At 45.8% G+C, this 18,786-nt stretch overlaps 1 protein-coding gene across 3 annotated transcripts in view; it reads left to right on the top strand.

The window, feature by feature from the left end:
• The window catches only part of SGCD (sarcoglycan delta), a 1,036,820-nt gene that overhangs the window by 15,195 nt on the left and 1,002,839 nt on the right, over positions 1-18,786 (top strand). The gene's annotated exons all lie outside the window — the stretch shown is intronic.

Below are 18,786 nucleotides of genomic sequence, written 5' to 3' on the forward strand. Positions count from 1 at the left end.
TACAGTAAAAAATACAGGCAATGAAAAGTATGCATCCAAGTCATTACTGAGCATGTGCAAACAGTCCAACGCAGCTAATAACGTGTATAACGCACAGCATGCAGCACTTTTACTTACCGTGCAGCGTTAGTCACCAACACAACATGTGCACTGTGAACAGGTCATTGATTTTTCATTGCAGTGAGTTATTCTGCGTTAAATGCTGTTTTAACGCGCGACTTTAACGTCCCACTGTGAACTTAGCCTCAATTATGATTGGCCAACCACTGACCAATTTTTCCACTCTCTTGGAGTATATGGGTTTACCTACAGAAATCTGCTCATAGTATTTAATATCTGTTGATCCTCATATTACATGGAGGTGGTACAATTGGTCAGTGATTGGCCAATCATAACTGAAAGTGTGTACCAGGCTTAGGGCTCAGACACACTATAGGCGCTTTTCTGAGTGCTTTTTGGCCCCCAGAGCTTTTTGAGGACCCTTTTCCACTAGCAATCGCAATCACAAAACACAAACGCCAGCAATTGCGATTTTTTTCATTAATTCTGTTATGCGATTGCGATTTTTCATTTGCATTGCATTATCACTCTAAAAATCGCTCCAGAAAGCGATTGCGATTTGCGATTTCCAAATCGAATCACTGTAGTGGAAAATACTTCTCATGATTTCTATGATAAAGTAACAAACCTAGCGATTTAAAAATCAATAGCGATTTGCGATTCAGCTGTGCAGTGGAAAAGAGCTTTTTAAAAAAAACGCTCTCATTTACTTACATTAAAATCGCAGTAAAATCATGCTAAAATCGCGATTGCGGTAAAATCGTGCACATTTTACCATGATTTTACTGTAGGTCAATGGGAGCGTTTTTTAAAAAGCTCTCAGAAAGCTCTGGAGGCCAAAAAGCGCTCCGAAAAGTGTGTCTGAGCCCTAAATATTGTGTACTAATTAACAGTAATAAGATACTAATGGTTTTGAGCTGATACAAATTTTACGTTAAGTTTAGGCCGCTTGGACTTGCACTTCACTTGTCAGTCTAATAAAAAAAAACAAAAAACTATCCATGTCACATGTTTGAACCATTTTCCCTGCACTGCAATAACCCACCAAATACTGAATGAAATACCCCATGAAGTAAAAATCTTAGAACTGTCATGCAGTATTTTGTTAAAGGGCTGGTGCACACCAGAGCGGTTCTGCAGCGTTTTTTTAAAACGCTTGCAGGGGGAAAACCGCAAGCTTGGCTAATGAAAGTGAATGGGCTGGTGCACACCAGAGCGGTTAGTTTTTTCCTCAAACGCAAACTCGGGGGCTGCAGCATTTTTGGGATTTCTGAGGTGTTTCTGCCTCAATGTTAACCACTTCCCAACTGAGGTGTTTTACCACCTGACCACCAGAGCAATTTTCACCTTTCAGCGCTCCTTCCATTCATTCGTCTATAACTTTATCATTACTTATCGCAATGAAATGAACTATATCTTGTTTTTTTCGCCACCAATTAGGCTTTCTTTAGGTGGGACATTATGCCAAGAATTATTTTATTCTAAATGTGTTTAAATGGGAAAATAGGAAAAAACGTGGGAAAAAAATTATTGTTTTTCAGTTTTTGGCCTTTATAGTTTTTAAATAATGCATGCTACTGTATTTAAAACCCATGAAATGTATTTGCCCTTTTGTCCCGGTTATAAAACCATTTAAATTATGTCCCTATCACAATGTTTGGCGCCAATATTTTAATTGGAAATAAAGGTGCATTTTTTTCAGTTTTGCGTCCATCCCTAATTACAAGCCCATAGTTTATAAAGTAACAGTGTTATACCCTCTTGACATAAATATTAAAAAAGTTCAGTCCCCAAGGTAACTATTTATGTTTTTTTTTTTTTAATTGTAATTTTTTTTTTTTTTTTAGATTACAAGAAAAAAAAATTGGGGAGTGTGGGAGGTAAAGGGTTAATTTTGTGTGTTAAACTAATTTATTTCTATGTGAAAAATGCTTTGGATGTAGTTTTACTATTTGGCCACAAGATGGCCACAGTAACATTTTGTTTATGCGACCTGCAAGCGTCCGGAAGGACGCTTGCAGGAAGTAGAAAGAGGCTGAGAACTTTTTTTTTTTTCCCACAATGGTCACGCTGCTCAGCCGAGTGGCAGCGGATCATTGCGGGGCTTAGATCAACGAACGGGAATGGATTTTCCCGTTCATTGATCTCCGGGCGAGCGGGCGGCGGCGTGTTTACTAGCGGCGGGCGGCGTGTTTACGAGCGGGAGAAAGTACGTATTTCTCCGTCCCTGGGGGTTAAAGGATGGAAAAAGGGACGGAGAAATGCGTACGCGCGGGGGTAAAGTGGTTAAAGTATAGGAAAGTGGAAAACCGCTCTGAAAACCGCTATATCAGAGAGGTTTTCCAGGCGTTTTTGTTACAGAAGCTGTTCAGTAACAGCTTTACTGTAACAATATTTACATTTGCTACACAAAAACACTCCAAAAAACGCTAGGCATGTGTAGAAAACGTCTCTAAACATGCCTAGAATCGCTCTGAAATCTGATTCAAAATAAACGTTTTGCAGATCTGCTAGAGGTTTTTGGTGTGCACTGGGCCAACGTGACCCTGTAGTGGCCCAGTGGGGGGTACAAACCTTGGGAGGGGGATACCTCTGGATCCTAATGAGGCTTCCCCCATCCTCCTTAGCAAAGGCGATCTAACGTTGGGACTTCCGAAACTCGGCTTGTGGGCGTTGCGTACAGGCACTCTAACAGCTTTCCGCTCAGCAGAAATAGCCGAGCGCGATCAGGTCCACTCTACTGTACTAGTGCGCTTATGTAGGCAGGCCTCTGTTATTATTATTGTTTTTAATTGTTGAGGTGTGTCAGTGCTGGAGCTGCCATTTTGCTGGCGATATCAGCACTGTGCACCGAACAAGGAGATCCTAACTAAGGCTGCTTTCAGAGTGGGACGTTAGAGGTGCACGTTCGAGCAGCCTGTAATGCAGCCCAACTCATAGTAATGAAAAATCAATGGGCTGTTCGCAGTGCCCACGTTGCGTTACAGTGTAACGCTGAACGTTATTGGAAAGTGCAGCATGCTGTGTGTTCTAAGCGGCTTTAGCCGCGTTAGACTGTTTGCACATGCTCAGTAATTAGTTTTTTTTAGATATTTTTGTGCAGGAGAGGAGGAGGGGAGAGTCCGCTATTGTCGGCAGCCACATGGCTAATTAATATTCACTGCACTGCAGTGTTTTCTTCCTGGAGCGGCCGCTTATTGGCTGGCGGGACCACATGATGCGGAGTGTTCCGATCACGTGGTCTCCGCAGTCTATACTGCGCACCAAGAGCTGCATAACGCGGCTCACTCTGGCGTCCTCCTTCAACACCACCAGGCGTTGCGTTAGGGGCACGTTATGCGACCTTAACGTCCCCTAAAACGCAACGTCTTGGTGTGAAAGAGGCCTAAGTACTCAAAGATGGATCAGGGATCCACGGCGATGGAGATGCGACGAACGAGCGGATCCACGATCCACCTTCTGCGATGGGCGCGAAAAAGACTTTAAAGAGGAACTCCAGTGAAACTAATGTAATGAAAAAAATGCTTCATTTTTACAGTAATTATGTATAAATGATTTAGTCAGTGTTTGCTCCTTGTAAAATCTTTCCTCTCCCTGATTTACATTCTGACATTTATCACATGGTGACATTTTTTACTGCTTTCAAGTGATGTCAGTGGAAGGAGATGTTGCTTGCTTTTTTGGCAGTTGGAAACAGCTGGTATTTCCCACAATGCAACAAGGCTCCCACAGTGTGATGTCAGCACCATGGTCCTGACTAAAGTTGGGCGAACAGTTCGGCTGTGTTAGCCGAACTGTTCGGCTGCCCAATCTGTCATGTCCCCGTGGCTCTTACTACTTCCGGGTCGCAATGACCCGGAGTAGTACGTCTGCGCTGGCCCGGCGGAGTGCGTCCTAGATCGCGCTCCCGTTGCCGGGCACTCTCTGCGCATGTGTGTGACGTCATGAGTGACGTCACACACATGCTGACGTCACACACATGCGCAGAGCGTGCCCGGCAACGGGAGCGCGATCTAGGACGCGCTCCGCCGGGCCAGCGCAGACGTACTACTCCGGGTCATTGCGACCCGGAAGTAGTAAGAGCCACAGGGACATGACAGATTGGGCAGCCGAACAGTTCGGCTAACACAGCCGAACTGTTCGCCCAACTCTAGTCCTGACATCACACTGTAGGAGGAGTTTCGCCACAATATCAGCCATACAGAGCCCCCTGATGATCCGTTTGTGAAAATGAATAGATTTCTCATGGGAAAGGGGGTATCAGCTACTAACTGGGATGAAGTTGAATTCTTGGTTACCGTCTTTTTTTTGAACGGTTTCGGTAATTAGCAGGGGAGTCTATGGGGATTGATGATGGCATACATTGTGACGATTGCGATCACCGCACATTGATAAACATTGTTTAACTGACTTCAGTTAAACGATGTTACATGATATCACAAAAACTGATTGTTTGTCATGGAAAAAGTCGTCGATCACAGGAATTACGCCATGGGTATATACCTTAACAGTCACGCACGAGTCATTTATTATCAACTCTCTGTAACAGCAAGAAAGGCAGCAGTGTATCCTGGATGGTTTTAGCTGTTCTAAATTCTGAATTGCTATTTCATTCTGTACAGGAACTTGATTAATGGTAATCTGTATTCAGTGTGAAATCTCATCTGAAAACCTTTCTTCTAGTGCAATGTGTGCTTTACATATATGGAAGGGTCATGAAAAGTACCATAACAGAAAGGGCTGCAAGTGTCACACAGAACAAAGTTCAGTCAGCATAGTTTAGTGGCCAAAAAAACCCTAGCATGACCATTTTACTTTGTCTGAGCTCATACAGCGCCACAGAATATGTTGGCGCTTTATAAATCAATAATAATTGGGATTTTACGGAGGTCATCGGGGGGCACAATTAGGCGGGATGGGCCCATAGCAAGATCATTAAAGGGCCCGTGACTGTCTTACCTGCATTACCAGGGCCAATGTAAAACCATAACATATACTCACTTTCATAACAAAATAGATGTAGAAAGCATACATTTATTTTGTCTATGTTTTAATAAAACACTTTATTTTATTTTTTAATATTAATGATAGGGATGTTTTTTTTATTGATAGCACTGACATCTTCTGCAGCACATTACAGAGTACATAGTCATGTTACTGGCTGTCCTCAGAGGAGCTCACTATCTAATCCTACCATAGTGATAGTCTAATGTACTACCATATTATTATTATTATTATGTATTTATATAGCACTGACATCTTTTGCAACACTTTACAGAGTACATAGTCATGTCACTGACTGTCCTCAGAGGCGCTCACAATTTAATCCTACCATAGTCATATTCTAATGTCCTACTATATTATTATTATGTATTTATGTAGCACTGACATAATCTGCAGCACTGTACAGAGTACATAGTCATGTCACTGACTGTCCTCAGAGGAGCTCACAATCTAATCTCTGTCATAGTCTAAGAAAAAAATTGGGGGTAACCAATTGCATTTCTAATATTTTTTCAGGATAATTCAGCTTGTGTAGACTCTAGAGAAAGCTAGTTGTAAACTGAACTAGAAAGGTGATTTTACCAATAGTAATTTACAAACCAGTTTGAGAATCAATGGGATAAGCATGACCATTTTTGAATGGACTCTGAGCTCTGCCTTTAGGATAAGCTATAATAGGATATTATATAATAGGAGATGACGTCTCAGAGAACAGGAACGCAGCAGAGTATTCTCACTCAGGTATCCGTGTAATTGTCTGTGTAGGTTTCAGTTTGGCATACAGATCCATTCCTATCCTACATTTACATCGTATTTTTAGCTTGCCCTTTGTAAAGTTCTATTTGCATCGATTGTGACTGCGGGCTAACTGTACAGTGCCGATCTGGTTTATGCAGCGTCAGATAATGCGGTACATTCCTCTGGCCATGGAGTGTTGGTCCTGTGCGGTCATGCGTAGAAATCCGCCGCCGCTCGTCTCTCTTTGGGGCGCTTTTACGCAAGGAGCGCTGGCCTACACTTGTGTAGGATTTCCAGTGTGCCAAAATGCAGAAGCTACTGTAAGTAGAAGTATTTTAAGTGAAGGTCACCCCAAATACAGGTGTATCCAGAGTCCGGTGGAGATAGTCAGTGTCAGATTTGCTTTATTTTACTGTATTTTTATGCTGTGGAGAACTTCTTTAGTGAGCTAATGTCAGGTAAGTACGTTATAAAGCACCAGGTCAGGAGTCCCTGCACCAGCCACGTCCTGTAACAAATAAGTTATGTACTCCTTGCTCAGAGGCGCAGCTAGAAATATTGCCCCCCCCCCCACCCCCACCCCTGCAACATTTTTATTGACACTACTCCCCACATTTATCCAAAGCCAAAATTATAGGTTTCTACAAAGTTGCTTGTTGCTACCTTTCCCATTCCATGTGCAACCTCCTCTTCCATGTGTAACATCCATGTACAGCAGCCCCCTCCCATTCCATGTGCAGCCCCCTCTTCCATGTGTATCATCCATGTACAGCAGCCCGCTCCCATTCCATGTGCAGCCCCCTCTTCCATGTGTATCATCCATGTACAGCAGCCCCCTCCTATTCCATGTGCAGCCCCCTCTTCCATGTGTATCATCCATGTACAGCAGCCCCCTCCCATTCCATGTGCAGCCCCCTCTTCCATGTGTATCATCCATGTACAGCAGCCTCCTTTCATTCCATGTGCAGCCCCCTCTTCCATGTGTATCATCCATGTACAGCAGCCCCCTCCTATTCCATGTGCAGCCCCCTCTTCCATGTGTATCATCCATGTACAGCAGCCCGCTCCCATTCCACGTGCAGCCCCCTCTTCCATGTGTATCATCCATGTACAGCAGCCCCCTCCTATTCCATGTGCAGCCCCCTCCTCCATGTGTATCTTCCATGTACAGCAGCCCGCTCCCATTCCACGTGCAGCCCCCTCTTCCATGTGTATCATCCATGTACAGCAGCCCCCTCCTATTCCATGTGCAGCCCCCTCTTCCATGTGTATCATCCATGTACAGCAGCCCGCTCCCATTCCATGTGCAGCCCCCTCTTCCGTGTGTTTCATTTGGTGCATGTGTTTTGAATGCCAGATGTGTACCCTGCTTATAACTAGGCTCTGCTTGCCTACGCTGGTAGTCATTCAGATGCAGCCTGCTTTGGGAAGCGCTGCCACCTCTCCCTGCTGTCTACAAAATATAAGTTTACCTTCTGGCTAGCTGCTCCCATTTGATATTTATGTTTGCATTCCATTAGGGCTGTAGTGCATAGTTGTAGCATCTGTTTTGAATACAAGGTGCGTATGTTGCCTCTAGGGGGCTCTGCATGCCTCTGCTGGTAGTCAATCACATGCGGTCATGTCTTATGCTGGGAATACACAGGTCGATTTTGCCGCTCGATCCTCCCGCTCGATCGTTTCACCGCTCAATTCCGCAGTCAATTCTCTTATCTTCTGCTTGTTTTTCTTATCTTTTTCCATTCACTTCAATCCGGAATCGAGCGGTGAAACGATCGGGCGGGAGATCGGACATGTCCGAAATTATCTATCGAGCCATCTAAATGGCTCAAAATCGAGCCGTGTATGCCCAGCATTAGGATGTGCAGCCATTTCTCACCTGTTAACTGCCTGCCTGTCTACCTGCCTGCCTGCCTGCTTGTCTGTCTGTCTGCCTACCTACCTGTCTGCCTGCCTGCTTGTCTGTCTGCCTGCTTGTTTGTCTGCCTGTCTGCCTACCTGTCTGTCTGCCTGCTTGGCTGTCTGTCTGTCTGCCTACCTGTCTGCCTGCCTGCCTGCTTGCTTGCCTGTCTGCCTACCTGCCTGTCTGCTTACCTGCCTGTCTGCTTACCTGCCTGTCTGTCTGCCTGCGTACCTGTCTGCCTACCTGCCTGTCTCTGTAGATGTCTTGTGTAAGCATACAATTTTCTATTCTACCTATAACTTTCCTTTAACAATATCAGTTTCACGATTAACATAACGTTGCTCACGTAGATTAAAGAAAATAACCGTCGAGTGACTTAATGATTTCGTTTGAACATCCACATTCCCACTAATTGGCTTGCAAATTAAAATGTAGATTTTCGCTAACGCCAACTTAATCAGTGGAACTTAGCTGCAAGGTATTCTTCCTGTGCCGGAATTGTTCTGTTTATAGATCCCTGAATTCCTCCTATGCGCTGATAAGTCTGTGGAAGTCTGAGTCATGCGTTTGATGCACGAAGTGTCTTCTCCAGTCTTGTTTCCCGTCCCACAACAATGGCTTATATACGATGGTGCGGCGAGCAATGTGTGTATGCTTGATGCACATGTCACCGGATCCTCATAGTCCTCTGCATTGCTTTATTGTTCTTAGGGAAACGCTGGATAAATCTGTCGTTGAAAATGTCCTCCTCTCCTTGCTGTTCCTTAACGTGTCAATCTGGTCAATTTTTGTTTTTTATTTTTGGAAAGGGTTAGACATCTGTCGCATTCGAGGACAGTTTCACGTAAATCGAGGTCCTGGGCAATAACGAATGTTCACAAACAAATTATAAAATTATTCAAACTCCTTTAGATGGGGATGTCAGCTGGGTTACCTCCTCCAGAACGTCACAGCGGCTTCACCCCCAAAAATTCGTTTTGGTTCAATCACCACAATAACAACGCATTTCATTGTGACAATGAGCTGCTTATGGTCCCTGAAGAAGTCACTATTTACTCACGAAATGCATCAGAATCTTTTGGAAGGGGTAAACCAACACTTATAATCCCTTTTTTAAATTGGTTTTAAGCTTTTTACATTTTCTTTGGACGCCTCTTTTGCTTCAATCGTCCAGGAAACAATTGTTTTTATCGTCACCATTTTGGCTGGAAGTTCAGCCCCACAGCCATGAATTTTGTAAATGTTTTGGAAAGAGTTGGCTAGTGGAAGCAACCGCATTTCTCCAGTAACAGGTGCACTTTGAAACTGAGCATTTAGAGAGGAGACCTGAAAGTCATTCGTTCAGAACTAGCTGTGGGAGACGACGAGGGCAATAACGCAAAAAGCGCAATAAAGCAAATGCCACACAGTCAAAGCAAAATAATAGAAGCTGGCGTTCGGGGGGGAAAGGAGTAACAAGATGCTAAAAGACCTGTAAATGCTTCTCACGGAGTAAGAATATAGACGACAAGCGTGATATTGGCTTTCTCTGCATCCTGTTCGGCGCCGTGGCGTAATGGCGTTCTTATGATTCTTTTAACGCAGTGGCACATCCGCGATACCTGCTGCTCTGTTTACATTGCTTACGCTCTGCTTTTCATGGTATTAGAAGACACTGCTGCCAATAAGCGTAGTATGCCGTCTGTGCGTCGGAGCCAGGATCTGCCCTTTTGTTTCTGTTGCTCCCTAATTTTTAGTCCAAAGTAAAAGCCGACTTCTGTAATGCCCTCCTAATCGCTGCTCCTTTTTTCTAGTCAAAGTGGCACTTCCCAGAAAAATCAGCATTCACCTGCTTCGTTCTAATTTGCACTATAATCTATTGGAAAAGATTGCTTTGATCGAATCAGGTGCACCTGGCGCCGTTTCTGTTCTGAAAGGACGTCCGGCGCGGCGTTTGAAATGGCCTTGGCGCCAAAGCAGCAGCGCCAAGGTTACGCAGCAGTGGAGATTGTCAATGAGATGCAACTAGTCCTGGCTTCCCCTTTGGCTACCAATTACTGCAAGATACCTAATACGGGGGGGCTCCTCTGGCTACCGATAGTGGAGGGCTACTTAGGGTTACCTAATAAAGGGGAGAGGGGTTCCTCTGGCTACCTATACTGGAGGGGGGCTGTTTCTAGCTCACTACACTGTGGGGGCCACCTAATACTGGGGGGGACCTCTGGTTGCCTATACTGGGGGGCACCTCTGACTGCCTATACTGGGGGGCACCTCTGGCTACCTATACTGGGGGGCACCTAATACTGGGGTGCACCTCTGGCTGCCTATACTGAGGGGCACCTCTGGCTACCGAAAGTGGAGGGCAACTTAGGGTTACCTAATAAAGGGGAGAGGGGTTCCTCTGGCTACCCATACTGGAAGGGGGCTGCTTCTAGCTCACTATACTGTGGGGGCCACCTAATACTGGGGGGGCACCTCTGGCTACCTAATACTAGGGGGATACCACAGGCTACCTATACTGGAGGGGGCTACCTCCAGCTCACTATACTGGGGGCCACCTAATACTGGAGGGTACTTCTTGCTACCTAAACCTGGGGGCTACCTAATGCTGGAGGGCACCTCTGGCTACCTAATACTAGGGGGATACCACAGGCTACCTATACTGGAGGGGGCTACCTCCAGCTCACTATACTGGGGGCCACCTAATACCGGAGGGCACTTCTTGCTACCTAAACCTGGGGGTTACCTAGTACTGGGGGGCACCTCTGTCTACCCGATACTACGGGGTGGGCACGTCTGGCTACCAAACACAAAGGCTACCTAAAACTGGTGGGGGGAGAGAGGGGCCCAACCAAAATGTTGCTATGGGGCCCCCATACAATGAATCAATTTTCCCCTTCACCCCTCTTTCCTCATTGTTCGTGTATCTTTCAGGATGTACAGATCTATGTAAATATGTGTGTTCTGTTGCTAATTATATCACTCTAAACTTAATTTCAATTGTCTGAATAGATGTATTACTCATTTCCATGGATATGAAAGAGACGGGGACAGAAAGGTCCTATGTGGCTTTAATTCTGAAAATATGGCTTCTACTCATTAATTCTTTGCGGTATGCATGGCTAGGGGTGTGTCGAGGGTGTTTCGTGAAGGTGTCCCTCTTTCTTGTTTTAAAAAGTTGGTAGGCATGAAGAAGGTAGGAGACATTCGCCCTACCTCTCAAGCCCGCTGTCTGGGTGTCACCCTGGACTCCGCACTCTCCTTCACTCCCCACATCCAAAACCTCACAAAGTCCTGCAACTTCCACCTTCGTAACATCTGTAAGATTCGCTCTTTCCTGACCTCTGCAACCACCAAACTTCTCATCCATGCCCTCATAATTTCCCGCCTTGACTACTGCAATGCCCTTCTGTCTGGTCTCCCTATGACCCAAACAGCCCCACTGCAGTCCATCATGAATGTGGGAGCCAGAATTATCCACTGCTCCCATCGCTCCACCACAGCGGATCCCCTCCTTGAATCCCTCCACTGGCTTCCTATCCAGTCCAGAATCAGATTCAAGATACTGTGTCTGACCTACAAATCTGTCCACAAAACCTGTCCAACCTACACTTCTGATCTTACTCAGAGGTACACACCTAGCCGCTCACTCCGCTCTTCCAATGAACTTCGCCTAACCGCCTCCCGCATCACCCAGTCCCATGCACGCCTCCAGGACTTCTCAAGAGCTGCTCCAACACTATGGAACTCCCTACCTACACCCATTAGGGCAGCCCCCTCCTTCAACATCTTCAAGAAAGCCCTCAAAACTCACCTTTTCACTCTGTCCTACCACCAGGGCCGGCCCGCCCATGAGGCGGGGTGAAACTTTTGCCTCAGGCGGCACTTCTGGGAGGGCGGCACCCGCCCGTCCGTGGGTGTGGGGGGCCGCCCGAGCTGGAGAGGATAGCGGGCAGGAAGGGGATATTGGGCCTAGCGGCGGGGAGGGGGGTCGGACCGCAGGAAGTGACGTCAGTGGAGCGCACGCTGGCCTGGAACGAGGAAGAGGTGAGTAATCCCCGCCCGTTGCCTCTTACAAATAGCTGCAGCCAGCACGGAACTTTTTAAAGCTGGAGGGGAGCGGAGGACGGGGGACCCAGGCGAGGGAGGGGGGGTCCGACCCCCCCCTCCCCGCCGCTAGGCCCAATACCCCCTTCCTGCCCGCTATCCCCTCCAGCTCAGGCGGCCCCCCACACCCACGGCTTGGGGGGGGGGGGGGGCAGGCGGCGATTTCTTTGAAGATCGCCTCAGGCGGCAAAAAGTCTAGGGCCGGGCCTGCCTACCACCCCTCACAATTGCTCTAAACCCACAGCTGAACTCTGGTCCCCTACCTTTCGTGTCCTTTCCTCTCACTCTAGATTGTAAGCCTTTGAGCAGGGTCCTCCTTTTGTGTCCTACCTGATCATGCACCTCCATTACTGTGCACCCATGCTATGCATCTGAGTGTACCTAACTTGCCTAATCTCCATGCTCCCATCCAGTGACTAAGCATTACCTTGTACTCATACTGTGCTGCATGATCTGATCTTTCTTGTATTCAGGTATTGTAATTTTGCTGTATGTCACCCCTAAATATTGTCTGTAACCTAAACTAATGTCCAGCGCTGCGTAATATGTTGGCGCTTACAATAGAATAAATACAATAAATAAATAATGGGGTGCAGCTTCTTATGGCAGGAAGTGGTCAACGCTAGTTTCTAGCTGTAATACTGGAAGCCCCTCCCTCTTTAACAGAAGCTCTGCCCCTTGCCAGAAGAAGCCCCACCTATAGCCTACCGCCTTCCTGGATAGACAGGAAATTCCATCACTTTTGTTTGATAAGGATGATCTCAGGACACAACGACCTCCTGTTCTAGATAGAAGGTTAGATTTAGTTGTTTGGTGCAAAGTACGAAGCAGACAGATAGCTGTACTTATGTGTGTCACTGCGGATGACCTTTAAAGTGAACCTGTGATGAGGAGTAATGTTCATGACCTTCTCCAACGCTCATTGTAACATCCATCTGTGTTCTGCTGCTGAAGGATAATCTGGACTGGCCTAAAAACCCAAAGGAGATTGGAGGAGGCCAGAGAGGTATTCCTCTTCATGACAGATTCTCTTTAACACTATTCCTGCCAGTGATGTGGGAGAGATCCATGGCCGATGGCCAATTTTGCTGTAGCCAAAGATTTATCTATTACACGTTGGCTGATCTGAAAGCCAGGCAGCACATTCAGAAGCAATGGTGTATAATGAGCCTCTAATCGATTTGACAGAGCCACATCAATCCAACATACATACAGCCCGTTTCAAAATTTTTGGTCCTGATTTGCATATACAGGATTGCTGCACCCTGGGAAACTACACTTGAAGGACCACTATAGAGAGAAAAAAGTAAGCAGTTAAAATCTTACAGAACTGACAGGTTTTGGACTAGTCCATTTCCTCATGGGGGATTCTCAGAGTTTTGTTTCTTTTCAAAAGCATTCCCTGAGTGATTGTTAAGTCTAACTGCCATTAGGGGGCTGGCTGTGGCTGGTATCTTACTATTTTGACAGCTTAAAGGTGACCACACACCATACAATATTTTAAATATCTGTTCAGTTCAAGAATTGCAATCAATTCTTCTGACTGATTGTAACAATTAAAATATCTGACCAATGTACCACACATATGTGTTCAATTTTTCCCCAGTCATGAATAAAATAATTGAAAGCTCATAAAAAATTGATTGGAACTGTACATCAAGTAATTGACAATCCATCACACACCATACAATTCTTGAGAAAGTTGGTCTGAAATTTCCAACATGTCCAATCTCCAAAAATTGAAAAAAAGGCAAATCTGGCAAAGAAATGGCAAAGAAAAGCTTTCAATTTTTTGAGGACAACTGATCGTAATTATCGAATTGGCGAACAATTGGATCATTTACAGGGCCGGCCCTAGACTTTTTGCCGCCTGAGGCAAATTTGGGGGGCCGTCGAGCTGGAGGAGTAGCGGGCAGGACGGGGGTATTGGGCCTAGCGGTGGGGAGAGGGGTCGGACCCCCCCTCCCTCGCCTGGGTCCCCCGTTCTGCGCTCCCCTCCAGCTTTAAATAGTGAGTAAGCAGCCGACAGTAAGAGGCACGGGTGGGGGATCACTCACCTCTTCCTCGTTCCAGCGTACGCTCCACTGACGTCACTTCCTGCAACGCCGTCCACGTACAATACAGTGGGCGGCGTTGCAGGAAGTGACGTCAGTGGAGCGCACGCTGGAACGAGGAAGAGGTGAGTGATCCCCCGCCCGTGCCTCTTACTGTCGGCTGCTTACTCACTATTTAAAGCTGGAGGGGAGCGCAGATCGGGGGGACCCAGGCGAGGGAGGGGGGGTCCGACCCCCCCTCCCCACCACTAGGCCCAATACCCCCGTCCTGCCCGCTACCCTTCCAGCTTGGCGGCTGGCCCCCCCGCACCCACGGACAGGCGGATGCCGCCCCTAGAAGTTTGCCGCCTGAGGCAAAAGTTTCACCCCGCCTCATGAGCAGGCCGGCCCTGATCATTTAATTATATGGTTTGTGGCCACCTCAAGACTTAGGCCCCGTTCACACTGCACGCGTTTCCAGACGCGTTTTGGAAACGCGTGCAGGTGGCCGACACGCAGGACATCAGACAGTGCATAGAGTGCACTGTCTGATGTTCACACTGCATGCGTTCCAGACCTGTGCGGTCCGGGAATGCATGCTGCACGCATTTTTTGCCAAAACGCGTGGCTGTCCCATTCACTTTTCAGTGATGGGATCAGCCATGCAACGCACACAAACGCGGATGGCGTGCGTTCATACGCGTTGCGTTCCGCATGCGTGCCCGTCCGCGTTTGTAATGTGAACGGGGTCTTAGCAACTGCCGTTCAGGAAAGGCTTTTGAAAACAAAGAAAACCCCGAGAATCTCCCATTAGCAGATGGACAAGTTCAAAACCTGTTGGTCCTGTCAGATTTTAACAGCTTCCTTTTTTTGCTGTTGTGACCTTTAAAGCTGAATTGCATTCAGTTTTTCTTTTTGGCCTCTTTTAGGCTTTGTTCACATCTAAAATCGCAATCGCTGAGGCCAGCGTTTTGCGATTTTGTGAGTGATTGTTTTTTAGCGCCTCCAGGCGCTTACTTGAGTGCTACTTTTTTTTGTAAAGCTCTTTTCTAAGTGGTTTTGCAGAGCGATTTGTTTATTCACTTCCTGATGCAAGTCAGGAAGTGAACTCTTTGACCCGGAAAAGAATAAATACAATATTGGCCTCAATTCACTAAGCTTATCTCCAGTCTTTAATAACTCTTCTAGAGTTGTTACCATGGTGATAAGGCATGTAGTATTCAGGAAACATTTTACTTCAGGCTAAAGTTAACTCTTCTGTCTTTAAAGAGGAACTGTAACATAAAAATATCCCCTGGGGGGTACTCACCTCGGGTGGGGGAAGCCTCCGGATCCTAATGAGGCTTCCCACGCCGTCCTCCATCCGTCAGGGGTCTCGCTGCAGCCCTCCGTGGAGTCCGGGCAGCGGTGACGTCATTATTTACCTTCCTGGCTCCTGCGCAGGCGCTCTGACGGCTGTCGGCTCCGAACTACACGGAAATACCCGATCGCCGTCGGGTCCGCTCTACTGCGCAGGCGCAAGTTTCCTGCGCCTGCGCAGTAGAGCGGACCCGAATGAGATCGGGTATTTCCGTGTAGTTCGGAATGGAAAGCCGCCACAGCGCCCCCGCTGGAGCCAGCAAAGGTAAATATTGAAATGACAGTCGGCACAGTCGCCGGCTGTTCGGAGGGCTGCGGAGAGACCCCCGTGGGACAGAGGACGGCGTGGGAAGCCTCATTAGGATCCGGAGGCTTCCCCCACCCGAGGTGAGTACCCCCCAGGGGATGTTTTGAATGTTACAGAGTCTCTTTAAGTTAACTCTTTAATCTTTAAAATAACTCCAGAGTTATTGCACAGACAGGAGTATGAATCTCTTGTTTGTAACTTGGCAAAAATTTGTGATATTCTGATCTCATATGCGTTATTTTTGTTATTTAATACATTAATTGGTGATTTTTCGCGTAATTTTCGCAAAACTTACGCGTTTTTGCGTTTGCGTTAATACGCGCTCAATGTGCGTTTATATGCGTTTGGCGCGGTTTGCGGTCAGACGCATTAAGCGAGTTTAGATGCGGTTTTTTGAGGGAATGCGTATTAGATGCGTATTATGATGCGTATTTGATGCGTATGTTAATGCGTAATTATGCGCGTATTGTACGTGTGTGATGGGTATTGGGAACAGGTTCTTACGCATATGGGATTTTTTAGTAAAATTAGTGAGCAAATGCTGAAAGAATCAGTTATTAAACATTGGTGAATATCCAGTGGAGTTCTACGTCTAAGGTGTATAAATATAGAAATAAAAAGACCAACAGATGTTTGTGAATAAATATGTGTTTATATATTAAGATCATTATGTGATATAAAAGGTCAGGTGTACAGGTCCTTCTTTCTTTTATTCATATATCTGTTAAACAAAGTATGTTTTATGTATACAGTGTCTGCTTTTTATACATATAATATGTCTGTGACATATGTTTAATTTTTGAAAAAAATCCAATAAAAATTATTGATATAAAATAATTCCAGAGTTAAAGACAGGCTGTTCATTAACTGCGTGTGAAAATAACTACAGAGAAGGTAAATTAACTACAGAAGAGGTAACGTAAGGAATGAACAGATAAGATAATTCTCTTACTGTGTGGAGGTAAGTTTTCTCTTGCCTTATTATCTCCAGCATGATCTTAGTGAATTGAGGCCAATGGCCTCAATTCACTAAGATCATGCTGGAGATAATAAGGCAAGAGTAAACTTGCCACCACACAGTGAGAGAGGTATCTTATCTCTTCATTCCTTAAGTTACCTCCTCTGAAATTACCTCCTCTAGTTAAGTTACCTCCTCTGTAGTTATTTTCACATGCAGTTAATTAACAGCCTGTCTAGAATTCTGGAGTTATTTTAAGGATTGAAGAGTTAACTTAAAGACAGAAGCGTTAACTTTAGGTTTGCCTGAGGTAAAATGCTTCCTGAATACTACATGCTTCATCACCATGGTGATAACTATAGAAACAAAGTACACAAAGAGAATGCTGTGCACCTTCCTTTTGTATGTTTATTCCTTCCATCCTTCAGCCAACAACCAGCGTAAATGACATATAGAAAGACAGTGCTGTCAAACCTGGATCGATGGGGGTGCCGAGGTGAGCAGGGAAGAGGTGACCGGGGGATGTATGGACGGCACTACAGCCGTTTCACGCCGTCTGGCTGTAGTGCCGTCCATACATCCCCCGGTCACCTCTTCCCTGCTCACCTCGGCACCCCCATCGATCCAGGTTTGACAGCACTGTCTTTCTATATGTCATTTACGCTGGTTGTTGGCTGAAGGATGGAAGGAATAAACATACAAAAGGAAGGTGCACAGCATTCTCTTTGTGTACTTTGTATCTGAATTTGTGCTCTGCACTACTCAAGCTTGCTGCACTTCCTAATGTTGAACTGTGAGCTGACTTTTGGGTGCTGTTGAATGGGTGAAGCTTAATGCAGACACATTGGAGCTAGCTGCACCCCACAGTTAATCAGCTGTGTGCCAAGTGTTTTTCTCTACTGGAGTGTACTGAATAACTATAGAAACGTTATTAAAGACCGGAAATAAGCTTAGTGAATTGAGGCCAATGTATTTATTCTTAAAATCACTGGGAAATCGCTATACAAAGCACTTTTTCAAGCGTTTCGCGATTTCCCTATACCCTCCATTGAGGCAAATTGCGCCAAAAAGTATTACGGGCAGCGCTTTGGTGAGCGGATCAGAATCGAACCGCTCAGATGTGAACACTGTCACTGTCATAGGGAATCCTTGCACACGCGCTTTTAGGGTGATTTTGAAAATCGCTGGTGGTTAAAAAAAGGCAAAAACGCCCTTAGTGTGAATAAGCCCTTAGTCCTTTATACCTTCCTGGTGGCTCTGGGCCACTGTGAGCTGTTTGGGTATTTCTTAGTAGTGGTCCAAGCCCTATAGATCCGTATCAATCCAGGGCTGTGGAGTCGGTACAAAAATCTTCCGACTCCAACTCCGACTCCGACTCCTCGGTTTCTGAAACCACGACTCCGACTCCAACTCCGACTCCGGGTACCCAAAATTGCTCAGACTCCGACTCCTCGACTCCGACTCCTTAGTCTAATACTTAACATGGCTGTGGATTTTGTACAAAAATCATGCGACTCCGACTCCGACTCCTCAGTTTCTGAAACCACGACTCCAACTCCGACTCCGGGTGCCCAAAATTGCCCCGACTCTGACTCCTTGACTTCGACTCCAACTCCGACTCCACAGCCCTGTATCAATCCGTGCCATGTCCTGATGAGGAGCAGGGAGTCAGAAACAGGCTGTCTGCATGTGGGGTTGATGTGGCTCTGTGAAATATATTAGTTTTAGGTTCAATATACCCCAGCCGTTCTGGATGTGTGTCGGGCTTCAGGGGCATAAAGAGATTATTTGTACGAAACTCAGCATTTCCTCTTCGCTCTAAAAGATTATTTACAGCATACAATCTACTACCACAAAAAAATTGTAGCAAAACAGCATTTAAATAGTTAAACCACTGCTTAGCACTTTGTTCTTCAGCGGAAAGCTCCTTGCTTTGGTGAAAAGCTTCTGGCCGCATCTGAAGAGGTGACAGCATTATCTATTGTTTACATTCCTTTGTCAGATACCTTTAGTAAACATTATCAAACTGCTGAAACTGAGCTTTACTGAGCTGAGAAGCAGAAAGAGCTGAGAAGTGATCATTAGATAGATTTTAACGTATAGTATAAATACAGCAGCTATGCAGTAAAATGCAATGGCAGCTTTCAGAGCATATAAACTGTACTTTGGGAATTTGTAAACAGACAGAATTACTTGTGTGCAAAAGCAAATATGATAACTGTATGGGTAATAAAAAATAGGAAAACACATTTTTATTGAATGTTATGTCAGAGTTTTATCCCTGAATTATCACAAATACTGTACCTTCTGTTTTAAGAAGGCAGAATTTCGTTTGGCT

The sequence above is a fragment of the Hyperolius riggenbachi genome, chromosome 3 (assembly GCF_040937935.1).
Source record: "Hyperolius riggenbachi isolate aHypRig1 chromosome 3, aHypRig1.pri, whole genome shotgun sequence".
Taxonomy (NCBI): Eukaryota; Metazoa; Chordata; class Amphibia; order Anura; family Hyperoliidae; genus Hyperolius; species Hyperolius riggenbachi.